Source organism: Tachypleus tridentatus, chromosome 13 (genome assembly GCF_004210375.1).
Source record: "Tachypleus tridentatus isolate NWPU-2018 chromosome 13, ASM421037v1, whole genome shotgun sequence".
Lineage (NCBI taxonomy): Eukaryota > Metazoa > Arthropoda > Merostomata > Xiphosura > Limulidae > Tachypleus > Tachypleus tridentatus.
In genome coordinates this window covers 138,949,210-138,963,498 of record NC_134837.1, presented here as the reverse complement: position 1 = coordinate 138,963,498, position 14,289 = coordinate 138,949,210, and the positions used below count along the sequence as shown (strand labels likewise).

Below are 14,289 nucleotides of genomic sequence, written 5' to 3'. Positions count from 1 at the left end.
TCACAACAATTGGCGGTGGGTGATGATAACTAGTCGCCTTCCCTCTAGTCTTACACTGCTAAATTAGGGATGGCTAGCGCAGATAGATAGTCCTTGCGTAGCTTCGCTCGAAATTCAGACCAAACCCATTCCTTCCATATTTTTTTCCTTTTTTCTTTTTCCTCTCATTTTCTTTCTTTTCCTATTTTCTTCATTTTCCTTCCGAGAACATATGGTTATCTTCGAAGTGTGGGGTCAAATGACCACCCTGACCTCCATACCTGCGGTATGGTTGTACCTGTAATATTATTTTGATTATCCATATAACATTCTAGGTGTTCTACGCTCTTTAGCTAACAAACACAGTGAACATTTCAAAATATAACTTACAACAATATGATTGATTGTTTGTTTGTTTTAGAATTTCGCACAAAGCTACTCGATGGCTATCTGTGCTAGCCGTCCCTAATTTAGCAGTGTAAGACAAGAGGGAAGGCAGCTAGTCATCACCACCCACCGCCAACTTTTGGGCTACTCTTTTACCAACGAATAGTAGGATTGACCGTGACATTATAACGCCCCCACGGCTGAAAGGGCGAGCATGTTTGGCGCGATTGAGATGCGAACCCGCGACCCTCGGATTACGAGTCGCACGCCTTAACACGCTTGGCCATGCTGGGCCCCACAACAATATGAAGACGTACCAGTATGCCGCCAGGATTATGGATGGGCACACAAGGAAAAACTGGGTGATTTTAACATGATAGTTTGAGGACGAAGTCTTTTGCAATGGAAACTACTCTTGGGGCTAAGATACAATCATTAGATTATGTATATCTAGGATGGTGAGGTTTCAAAATTGTTTTAATATCACATACTCTACCTCTGTACATTTTAATCTGTTTTTAATTCTAAATATTACTTTAAAACGGCTTTTAAAAGTATAATTTGGTTTTTAAACCAATTTTAGAATATTGAGTGCCTTTGAATTTATAATTGTTCTGAAATTATCATTTATGCCAACAATAATTAAGGAGCTCACTAAACTTATATGACAAGATAAGTAGGAAGTGCTGGACCAATAATAGTGAAAATATAATTATATACTATAGGTATATAACAAGTTTCTTTTTATGCGATAACACGATGAAACACAAATTTTGTTCCTGGATAGTATGTGTTATTTTTTAATTGCTTATGTTGTAAAAGTACAGAAAATGGCCATTATTCCCTTCAAACTTTGCTTTTGTGACCAGGATAATGAAATTTAGAAATTAACCTATTTTCTATATAAAAATAGGCAAATTTGCACATTTTAATTTACATAAGGTTTGAATAAAACAATATATGAATCAAGATTTACATGTATTTATGCTAAAGTTATATAAAAATGAACAAAAATGTTTAGAAGTGAGTAGTTTTTGAGATTTGCAACTGTAATGTAAATCACTTTCACATATCAGACCCTAAATATAGTCTCCCATCATGTTTTCGTTATACGCTCCTTGGTAGCGGCGTTCAAAGAGCAGAATATCTTGGTTGAAGTGATCGCCTTGCTCCTCTGACTATGCTCCCATTTTTTCCTTGAATTTGTCAAGATAAGAGTCAAGGATATTGACTTTCAGGGACATTCTGCAGCCCATTTTGCCGTAGTTCTTTACCAGAGTCTCAACTAGTTCTACATACTTTTCTGCTTTGTAATTACCCAAGAAGCCCCGAACCACTGCAACAAAGCTGCCCAAAGCTTTTCCCCTTCCAACTGAGCTTCTTGGGCAATTCTGTGTACTCCAGGATTTCTTTTTTTGTGTTCCAACGAAGACATCATCTTTGACCTTTACCTCAGACAGCTTAGGGAAGAAGTATCGAAGGTACTTGAATACTGCAGACTTCTTATCAAGAGCTGTGACAGATTGTTTCGTAATACTCAATTTTATGTGCAATGGTGGGAACAACACCTTCTGGAGGTCCACTAACGGCTCACACTTGACATTGTGCCTCCCTACAGCTATTTAAGCAAGCAAAAATTGTCCGTCTTACCTTCTAGAGTATTTTGCAGCGCTCGCAGGTGAAATGAGGTGCCCAGGGTTTGTCTTGATCCCCCCACAGGCATGCCGAAATATGCCTTGTATGCTTCACAGAATACTTTTTCGCTCTTTTTCGCAGAATGCATTTGGAGAATGCTTGTAACTTCTTGATGCCATCTCTAATAAAATCAAATAGGTCTATGTGTTCACTTGAGAAGCTAGAACTAAACTGAAGTTGTGAGCCCCTGCATATATATTACTATGGAAAGTCCTAGAAAATCTTGAAAGGTTTTTGAAAATTCTCGTAAGTTCTACAACGTTCTTGAAAATTCTTGTAAGTTTTACAACATTCTAGAAAGTTCTTGAAATTCTCTATCAGCTACTCAACACTGAATTTACCTAGAATGTTCTGGAAAATGGGTAAATTTGAAAATTTCATTACCCAGATCACAAAGGCAAATTTTAAAGAGAAAAATAGGTCTTTTCCATTTACTTTAGGCATAAGCAATTGGGAAGTAACACTTTCTGCCCAGGAACAAGAAAAAGTAAAAGTTTTGTTACATAATGTAATGGCTGAAGTTTAAACAATAAAAGTTACTTCAAGTTTAAAATAAATGACTTTGGCGACATCTGGGAAGGAAAACTTTTATCAATAAATGAATAAGGCCTAATTCAAGTGATAGTTAAGCTACGTGGCGTTCGTGGATAATGTAGTAAAAGTAAATTAACACTAACTTTTGCAAAGAAATGCTTGATTTGATTAAATTATGAATGTAGGATTGTTAGAAGATGTTCTATCTCGCTAAGTAAGACGTAAGTAACATTATTGTAGTTTCTCAATGGTACTGGTAGTAATGACTAAAGCTATCACTACTGGTACTAATATTAGTATTAAATATAAGTGAAGAACTGGCTCCCTTGGCCTATCATGACTGTTGCAATTGTTTAATCAAACAGTCATTTGACTCCCCCCCCCCCAATCACATCTCGACGCCCCAAACATTCTTCAAGCCTCCTCTTGAAACCTTTCAGTTTTGTGTTTGTTAAGTCTGAAGATAAGTTTCAATATTCGTAAAATAAAACTGCTTGTAAATGTTATTCTTAACACAGCCTAGTGTCCTTCTTGAAAAGTAAAGCAAGGATCCGACCGAAGTTTGGGGGTACTTTTATTTTTAAGTGAGTCTTAATCGGAGATAAGTAAGAAAAACCTTAATTAAATTTATATTTCTTATTCATTGTAAGTACAATTTAAAATCCAATTTGCTTCACTACACAATTACCACTAGCAACAACAACACTGCCTAAAAGTGGGAGGCTTAATGCTTTATGCCTGTTTGATTTACCAAAACACTAAGATTTTTCCATGAAAATATTAAATCGATTTCCATCAAGATGGTCATTATAGTTTAAATGTAACTAGTTCACATGCATCATCTTACACTAAAAAAAATTAAATGCCATTATGCTACTTAACCAGTTTGTTAAATTATTCAAATCCATTTGAAAAACAACAGCATTCTCTTCACATTGCACTTCATTCAGAACTTTAATATCATTATCAGCAAATGTTGACACATTTATCAACCATTCTTGAGGTTGGCATGATATCACAGTCATATGATTGTGCCTGGTACATGATTGCCATCTTGACAAAGAGGCAAATAACAGCATATATGTAATTTATTGGTCTACCATATACACATGTGACTTCTGAAGCTTCTGTGCAGATTCTTCATTTGTTGTTCATATATTATTGTTTGGTGGTCAATTTATCCATTACAATATCTTATCAATACATGGAGAAGTTGTCAGCTGTGGCATTAGTGATATATCAAATAAAGTTAGTTATCTGGGCTTGATTTTTGTTCCCAATAGAATGGTTCATTGTACAGTACCTTAACATCTGCAGTTACCTTGTGTGAAGTAAAAAGTTGGAAGATAACATTTACATGATATAAAATGAGCTGAACACACATAGTCAGACTTTGATTCCCATAGCTTTCCTTTTGCTTCCTGTATTCTATGGTTGATAGCTTTCAGCCACAGTACTGTTCTCTTGTTTTCAGTAGTTTGTTTTTGAGCTGAAAAATATCCACTAAAAAGTAAACTACTGTATCAAACTAGTTTTTAAAAGAGTTATCAACAAATTATCGTAAGACTATTCTAAACTCGGAATAGAATTCCATATGTTTGCATTATGCTTATTATTAAGGTGAGCTGGAGGACTAGGTATGAAATAGAAGGGAAGTTCATGTTTTTTCAACTTCTTATTGGTGGAATGGAATATCTAATAATCTTCATCATATTTTTAAGTGTTGAATTAACCGTGTTCATCACAAACACAAATGTTGTTACAAACATTAGTCTAGACAGTGGGCTATTTGTTTGCTCTCTTCACTTTGGTTGATGTGCAGATGTGTTGTGGGAGGGCAAAGATCCCAGATTTCTGACCTCAAGAATTCCATTATCATTACTGGTAATGTGTATCAAAAAGAGTAAGCATCTCAGAACAGAGTCCTGATGATGATGCTTATAACTCCACTACTATTTGATTGAACGTCACTTACTACAATTCTCTGCTTCCTCTACTCTAAATCTATTTTCAGTCTATTGACCTAACTTACTTCCCACATTTATAGTGATAATTTTCTTTGCTAGTATTTTACATGAAACTTTGTTAGAAGTGATCTCTCTGACTATAATCACCCCTTTACATTGGTAGGACCTGTTGATGTTCACTATGAGATGGTACTTCATCTCACTTTTGCTATTCATTTGGTAATTTTTTACCAAAGCTGGCTGGAGAATGTTTTTCTTGATACCTGGCACCAGGATATTGTGCTTCCTTTCTTTAAGCCTGGAAAGGATTTCCAAGATTCCTTCTGTCATCCAGTTGCTTTGATTAGCTGTCTCTGTAAGGTCTTAGAGAGGATGGTTATTGCTCATATTATTTGGTTCCTCGATTCAAACAATCTCTTCATACCCACCCAGTGTATGCTTTGTCGACAGTTCTCCACCATAGACCACCTGATTTGACTTGAAATGTTAATCAGGGAAGCCTTCCTCAAGAAGAAACATCTTGTATCTATGTTCTTTGACCTTGAAAATGTTTATGACTCTGTGTGGAGAGAAAGCATTTTGCAGGACTTCCACTGGTATGGATCATGTGGCCATTTACCCATTTTCATTCAGAACTTTTTATTGGACAGGCAATTCAAAGTCTCTGTGAGTTTGCCAATTTCCAATTCTTTTCCAGATAGGTCTTGACCTGTTGTTTGGTGCAGCTAGCCTAGGTGCTTTATGCCATAAAACTCCAAATAACCATCCACGTGGGTCTCTGGTGTATGGTTCTGCCAGAATTTCAGCCTTGAGGATGCTGGACTCTATTCACCATCTGGAGCTTCATTTCTGCACAGGGGCTTTCTGCACATCTGAAGTCCAGAGTTTGTACACTGATTCTAATGAGCCTCCTCTTTACCTCTGCCATTTGGAACTTTCTTTGAAGTATACCATTAAACTTGGTTCCTTACCATAGCATATCACCAGGGGTTGTATCTTCCTTCTTCAATGAGCATTGCTCTTTGGGAGTAGACGGTTTTCCATTTGTTCCTTTGGTCTTTGTATCCAGGCACAGCTGGCTGAGTTGGTTGTATTATTGGATGATGTTGCTATTTCTTCTTATCACCTCATCTCATTATGGCTTAATCCTATTCCCATCTGTGACCTGTCTTTGAATTGTCTGATTAAGGCAGATGCTCCCAATTGGAAGCACCATCTTCTTTTACCCGAACATCTTTCAAACTATTCTTCCATTTCGATTTATACAGATTCAAAATCAGGTGACTCTGTGGGATCTTCCATGGTTTGTTGTTACTTGGTGGTTGCTCACAGGGTCCTCTCTACAATTTCTATGTACATTGCTGAGTTATGTGCCATTTCTCTTCTCCTGGACCATATAAGCTATACAGTACACCAATTGTACCATTTACATTGATTTTCTTAGCTTGCTACTGGCCTGGGATCACCTAGTGTTCATTTTCACCCTGTTCATATCAATATTATAAAACAACTGGCCCATTGTTCCTAGTATACTTGCCAATGTCAATATCCCATACATGGAATATAGTTTTGTATTAAAGGATCATCTTTCCAGCAGTCTTCTTGGAGTGAGTAAGATCATAACATGCTTTTTCAGATCAAACCTCTTGTTTCGATAAGGATTAGAAAGAGGACATTGTCCTAACTAGGCTATGTATTAGTTGTATTTTTTTAATTCATCATTTTCTGTTATCTAGGACTGATCCACCAGTGTGTGGCCTTTGAAACACTCAAGTCACAATAGCACATTTTACTGTCATGTTGTTGCGACTGTGAGCATGGCACCATTTTTGACATGTCTTTTCTGTAAGTTTACTCCTGATGTTGGACAATGACATTGGTGATGGTGACACTGTCTGACTTCCTTTTGTTTTTAACTTTTTATGGGCTATTTTGCCTGGATTTTTGACATTGTTTTGTTTTCATTTGGTTTATTTTTTACCTTTTGTAATAATTCTACTTTTACCTCTTTTTACCAGTTTTTGGTGCAGATAGCCTTGTTGCTTTGCACCAATAAATATAAAAAAATCAACTTACAAACCTTCCTCTCCATGGCTGATGTGTTCTCTTAGAACCTTTAGAACATAAACATAGCTTTGGACGAGAAGAGATAAGTACCTATTTAAAATACATTTACAGTGTAAGAAAATTCGTAACTTCTGCTCCTGGATAACATTTTTTTTTCTCCATATTTATACCATAGACTATCTTATCCAGGTGTCTTACTGAATAATCTATAATTTTATCCAGACTTGCATCTGTTTGAAATCCTTCATGACTCAGTGAAGTCTTTCTGTTCATATGTATGGGTTCCACATCTGTTGTGAGCACAGCACAGATGGCACTGTTTGTAGGTTTTTTGCTTGCCAACAACTAATCCTTTGACCACAATATTTCACTGTTTTGGTTCTAGTGAAGTGTTGTTTTGGATGCCTGATCCATTTCTGATGACTGGTTTCTAGATGTAAGGTTTCTTTTTATGTCATCAAGCTTGTAGATATTCTGTAGGCTTGCCATCATCTTCAGTCTTATCTGTCTAATCTTTCTATCATGACCCATTCAAACACTTCCTCTGTTGTTTTTCTATTTTCCAGAAGAGGGGGCATATGCTCCTTTTATTTCTGTTTTCCTGGCTCTGAACTTTCTCACAACCACCACATTATGTTGTCAGTCTTTCATGTCTTGAAAGCAGAGGCTTTTGTGATGGACTGTCTCACTTAGATTTTGGTCATTCCATCAGTTTGGTTTCTTGTTTCCCTATACTTTCCAGTAGATTTTCTATCACTAGCCATCTAATCAACACTGCCTCTCCATCTCCACACCATTCCTTGTTTCCAAAATTTGGTATCTAATTTTAGATACTACAATGCTGGCTGAGGTTAATCTGTTTATGGAGTGATTCAGCTTCTTTTTATATGCTTTGGAAATATTTATTACTTTTCTTGCTTTTTGAAGCTGTTACTGTGCTGACCTTTTCCTACACAATTTACTACATAGACTGGTGCATTTTCTTTTCTGTTTGCTTTAATATAACAGGCCTACAAATTTAAAATTCATTAAAGTTATTTTGGTTTTTATAATGGATTTTCTATAATTCAGCTATGCAGGTTTCAGAAATAATATTTATTTTTTCTCATGCTTAATATTTTTTAAAAATTGGGAGTAAAAAAAAGCTTATATCAAATTATTTCATTTACCACAAGGAACATTTTAATTATTATATTTGTTAACAAAAATACAAGCAAACTGAAGAAAAGGGAAGAACATTGATGTTAAATAAATATGCATTTTCATTCTACATGTTTTCAGTCTCAAAACTGTGTTGTGGTCTTTCATTTATGTATTTTGTAATTACCAGCAGTAATTAGCCATCATGCTGATGTTCTCCCTTCCCCAATACCTTTTCTCTATTTCTCTCATGTCTTGATGAAATTTTTTTCCCCTTGTTCTTTGCTGATGGCACCAAAATTTTTGGGGAACGAGTTAAAATGTGAGTTTAAGAAATGAACTTCCAAGTACATAATACAAACCAAATCTTTGAATTTATTTAGTATGTTATTGACAATATTTTCATAATTTGGATTGTTGTTGTTTTCTAAAAAATTGTCAACAACATCTTTAAAGGCAATCCATACTTCTTTTTCAGCTTTGCTCATTGTCTTTTTGAACTCTTCATCCAAAGTAAATTTCCTAATCTGAGGCCCAACAAAAATCCCTTCTTTAAATTTTTTTTTGAAAGAGCTTGAAATTTCCACACAGATACTTGAAACAGTCACCATCTTTGTTTGAGGCCTTTACAAACTACTTCATCAAGCCCAGTTTTATGTGAAATGAAGGTGATAGGACATTTTTGTCCCAATCAGGTTTTCACATTCAGCAGTTTTCTTTGTGGCCATTGCTTGTTTATCAAGTGCTGATTTCAGGCTCTGCTGTCCCATTCACACAAAAAACATGGAAGGTTTGTACAACTGGATTGTTGACCCAACAACACACAAAGGATTTTGAAGTCTCCATAAAGTAGCTAATCATTTTCTTTGTAATTGACCTTACTAAGAAGTTTGAGATTTTCTTGTTTCTTTCAACTGAACCAAATGAGCAATAGGAGCCGATGCATATATCTTACCATTATGAACAAGAACACCTTTTAGAATTTTTTTTGAGAAATCAATGGACAGTTGCTACTCACTTAGTTCATAGACTGTAGCTCTTGGTGTTGGTATTAATTCAGTAATATTGTTGCTATAAACCAGTGAACCTTCTTGTGAAAAGTATGGTATAAACCCTTTCTCATGATTTCTGTACCAGTAAAATGATGTTCCTGGAGAAAACAATTTCTTAGCTTGAAATTTGAGCTCCAAAATCTGTTACAAACTCCTTTGGAAGGCCCAAATCTCTCATCAAATCATTAATTTCACCTTGTGTTAAAGATTGAAGTTCACCAGACATTTCTGGTTGAAAACAATCCCTATCATTATTTCTATTAACATCACATTCAAGAGCAGGTGAAACTATACCAAGAATTTCCTATGGAGTGGGTATGGGTACATCATGTCCACAAGCAACAGGTTTTAAAGCAGACTGAAGGTTCTGAAAAGCAATATCCCTTTTGAGTGTTGTAACCATGCACATTATATGAGCAAAGATAACAGTCATCTCCATGGTTTCTAGGCTCATGCAAGACAATTGAAATTCCAAAATGCAAATACTTCCTAGTCTTTAGTTCATTCTTAGAACTCTTCAATGCAGAAGGTACAAAATTTGTGCAGAGCCCATTGAAAGTTATTTCAAAATATGTGTAACATATATGCTTTTCTGATAAATTCTGTAATGTTATGCCTTTGTTTCTTTACAATACATTTACTACAAATATAACAATATGTGTGAGTCTTTTACAGATCCTTTTGTTGTCATAACAACAAAATAATATTGAAAAGAAAAAAATAATCTCAGAGCGCATGTAAAAACAAATACTATACAGAAGTAACATGTTATGCAGCCCCCTCAGTGTGGATTCCTATGTGTAGTGAGGGGACCTCTCAGGGAAGGTTCTGTTCTTTCAGTTTACCTCCTCTGGGATCTAAACATCCACCCACATCTTTACCGTGCATGGTGACCCATGAAGGGGAAGAGAGGATCCTGGTGGTTGAGGGGTCCAACTCTAACACACCACTTTTGCCTTGAATTCCTGTAGATGGGCAACCTTGGGGTGACTCCTCTAGGGTCAATCAGCTGGTCCACTTGGGCTAGGAACCAAGTACTAGTGTTGGATGTTCTCAACAGGTGTTGAGGACATTGTATTTGATGCTAGTGTTTGGGTACAGTTGCTGCAGTGTCCTTGTTTGGCATTGTAGTGCGTCCCCTCTTAGGGCTCCATGGTAGGTGAGGTCAGTGAGCACTGAAATATTCCTTTTTTTATTATAGATCCTCCAAATAAAAACTTAAGTAGTAAAAAAACAGTGCATGGGTAAATGACCACATCTTGAAGATTCCGAGCAGCGATCTTCAACATTTGTAACACCTGTTGTACCTCATTTTCTAATACTACATTCTCTTTTAGACAAACCTTTAGGGCAAATACCTCCCTTTTTCATTCAGAAGGGACTAGAGGGACTTGATGGCTCTCCAAAGTTAGTAAAGAAGCTTTGATCTGATGACATATTGGTAGAAACATCCATATCTAAACACAGTGAACTCCTCTTGCATTCAAAGGTGATTGGGGATATACCTATCGAGGTTACACCTCATGCTACTTTTAATTCATCACAAGGAGTTATTGTTGAGAGAGATTTGAAGAACATCCCAGATTCAGAGATTGATGCTGGTTTCTCCACCCAAGGAGTTTTTGCAATGAAGCATATCTTCACTCACAAAGATGTAATTACAATGCTGACCGATGTCCTCATTCTGAGATTTACATTGCCATGTCCACCTGCTACTGTGAAGGCAGATTATCTTAATTGCAGGGTATGGCCATACATTCCAAACTCTCTTAGATGTATCCAGTGTCAGTGGTTTCGCCACTCAAAGACATTATGTCATGTTTCGTTGACATAGGCTTGTTGCTGTGGCCAGGACCACAATGCGTACGAGTGTGAAATGGACCCTCATTGCCTCAATTGTAATGGCTCTCACCCATCTTGCTTTCATTCTTGCCCTAAATAGTTGGAAGAAAAGTTGACAGACCTACTTCAAATAAAGACAATAAAGAAAAAAGACGTGGTTGTAAACAGAAGTGCCATCCACCCAATTCACCTACACATAAATAAAAATAGCCACCTTCATACAATGGAACTGTCAAGGTTTACATTCTAATCTGGATGACATCAAAGCACTGATTGCTTTCTACCATTCTGTATGTCTTTCCTTACAGAAAACATTTCTGAAACCTGCCAATACAGTCATCTTTTGGCAGTTTTCTTTGTAGAGAAATGACAGGCTGTGTGATGGACGAGTGCATGGAGCGATAGTATTGGTAGCTGATCAGCATGTATCCACCCTGTCTTTGCCACTCGACATACCCTTTGATGCCATAGCCATCTGTGTTTCCTTGGGTCATACCATCACTGTTTGTTCTCTTTACCTGTTGCCTGGAGAGACCTATGATTAATCAAACCTTGATGCTCTTATTGAACAGTTACCATCTCTCATTTTAATGCTGGGGGATTTTAATGGACATCATTCCCTCTAGGGTAGTGCTGATATTGAGAGGAGCAGTTACTTCATAGACTGTATGCTCTCTGATCACAACCTTTCTCTTTTCAGTACTGGTTCTTCTACATTTTTTCATGCACTTAATCAGTCCTTTACTGCTATTCTCCCATTTTTCATGGAGGGTTGAAAAGAACCCATGAGGCAGTGATTACTTTCTTATTTTGAGAGAGACTAGCTGTTGTTGATGCCATCTGACCCACATGCACTGGTGAAAGCTGGATCAAGCAAACTGGCCCTCTTTCACTGCTCTCACAGAACTTGATCCTGTCATCGTCTGTAAGCCAGCAATAGATGATAAGGTGGCAGCAGTAACTGACTGTATTATAGAAGCAGCTGCTCAACATATTCCTAAAATTTGACACGTTTTCCATGATATCCTCATCCATGGTGGAATCCTGCCTGTGATTTGGCATGGAAGGCTCAAAAATGGGCTTGGGATACTTTTTGTAGGTATCTCACACTCTTGCACCCCATCCCTTTCTAGCAGGCCCATGCACATGCTTGGTGTGCAAGACATCAAAGCCAGAAGGGATCTTGGATTAAATTCACAATCAGCATATCTTCTACTGCGAGTTCCAAATTCATATGGGACAAGATATGAAGGGTCCCCCACTTTATCTTGCTCTCTTATGGCCAGGAAGTAGCTTGGTGAAAGCTTTTGCTGGGTATCTAGCACTTCTGCTTCATCCTCCACCTTCTTAGCCATCAAGACTCGGGCAGAGGGATCACCTCTTTCCTTTTGAGCTGATTGTCTCTTTGACTATAATCGTCCCTTTATACTGGTGAAACTCAACCTGGTCCTTAATTGGACCTGATGAAGTACACTATGAAATGCTGTGCCCATCTATCTCCTGCTTCTCTTGCTATTCTTCTAATTGGTTTTAACTGGATCTGGCAGGAGAGTGGTTTTCCTGATGCCTCGCACCAGGCTATTGTCCTACCTTTTCCTAAGCCTGGGAAGGATCCCAAGATTCCTTCATATTATGACCCAGTTGCTTTGACGAGCTGTCTCTGTAAGACCTTAGAGAGGATTGTTAAGGCTCGTCTTGTTTGGTTCCAAGGACAGCGCTCCACTGTGGACCACCAGATTTGACTTGAAATGTCAATCAGAGAAGCCTTTCTCAAATGACAACATCTTGCATCAATATTCTTTGACATTTAGAAGGCTTATGATACAACATGGAGGTATGGCATTTTGCAAGATCTTCATATATATGGGTTATGTGGGCATTTGCCCATTTTTATTAAAAATTGTTTAATGGACAGGAGATTCCAAGTTTGTGTGGGTTGGATACTTTCCTGTTCTTTTCTACAGGAACTTGGAGTCCCTCAGGGCTGTGTTTTGAGTATCACACTAAATATTAATGCCATCACTGAACAATTTCCTCTCACTGTTGCAAAAGGGTTCTATGTTGATGACTTTCACGTCTCATATCAGTTGTCGAACATGAGGTATATTGAGACTGAGACTGCCCTTAATCATTTACTAAAGTGGACCACAGCAAATGCTTTAACTTCTCTCTCTCAAATACCTTTTGCATGCACTTCTGCTGCCAATGGGATATTCACCCTGAGACTAAACTCCATATTGGTGAAGTTGTGATTCCCATGATCTCTGTGACAAAGTTCTTAGGGCTTATATTTGACTGTAAGCTGAACTTTATTTATACCACATATCAAGCAGCTATGGGTCAAATGTACAAGAGCACTGAACATCCTCTGTGTCCTCTCTTCCACCTCTTGGGGAGCAGATCGATGTTCTATGCTAAAGATATATCATGCTCTTATTCAATCAAAACTTAAAGATCCTGGACCCCATTCATCATCAAGGACTTTGGCTCTGCACTGGGTTTTCTGCACTTCCCCAGTTCAGAGCTTATACATAGAGTCTCATGAACCTTCTTTGCACCTCCATTGTTTGCAACTGTCTTTACTATATGCTTCAAAGCATATAGTTTCTTACCAAAGCATCTCACCTGGGGTTATGTTTTACTTTCTCAGTGGGCCATACATTTTGAGAACAGACAATCTGCCATTGCTCCTTTTGGCCTTCGATCCAGATGCAGCTGGATGAATTGGGTTTGTCATTGGATAACATTGCTGTATCCACTGGTCAGCCCATCCCACCATGGCTTTTTACAGTCTCCAAATGTGACCTATATTTAAGTTATCTAAGAAAAGCAGACACTTCTGATTGGAAATACTGTGTGTTATTTGCTGAATATCTTTCGAACCATCTTTCCATTCATATTTATACAGATGGTTCGAAATTAGGTAATACTTTGGGCTCTGCCATGGTTTGTTGTGGTTTGGTGGTTGCAAACAGAATCCCCTCTACAGCTTTTGTGTTAAATGCTGAACTGTATGCCATTTCTCTTGCCGTGGATCCCATAGAAGCTAAGTAGTTCTCAAACTGCAATTTATACTGACTCACTTAGTTCTCTACTGGCCCTGGGAAGGAGCTCGCCAACACTGCAGCTAAATCTATTTGCTCTGGCACTATCACCACTGTGTCTGTTCCATACATAGACTATGATTCTGTATTCAAGGCACGGCTCTGTGCCAGCTGGCAGTTGACTTGGAGTGAACAAGCTGAAAACAGGCTTTTCCAAATAAAACCATATATTGGACTTTGGCCATCTTACTTCCATAAGTATTGGAAAGAGGAAGTTGTCTAACTTGACTACGTATTGATCACAGTTTTTTAACTCGTTTTTTTTTTTACCTGGAACTGATGCACTAATGTGTATTTTGTGTAACATTCAGGTCACAATAAGCCACATTTTACTTTCTTGCCATAGTTATGACTTTCAACGACAGCATCATTTAAAATATGTTCTGTCCCAAGGTTTATCCATAATTTTAGACAGTGTTTTTGGTGATGGTGACACTATCCACCTTGGAAATGTTTTTAGTTTTTTAAAGGCCATTAATCTTTTTAATGCCATTTAAGTTTTTTAATTTATACATTAAACCT

At 37.4% G+C, this 14,289-nt stretch overlaps 1 protein-coding gene across 2 annotated transcripts in view; it reads left to right on the top strand.

The window, feature by feature from the left end:
* Nucleotides 1-2,624: 2,624 nt before the first annotated feature.
* Nucleotides 2,625-14,289, top strand: part of LOC143236946 (protein sel-1 homolog 1-like) — an 88,665-nt gene continuing 77,000 nt past the window's right edge. The window contains exon 1 of one of the 2 annotated variants that reach the window (XM_076475660.1): nt 2,625-2,816. The gene's annotated coding sequence lies outside the window, so the exon portion shown is untranslated. The remainder of the gene's footprint in view (nt 2,817-14,289) is intronic. The other variant, XM_076475661.1, reaches the window with a different exon arrangement.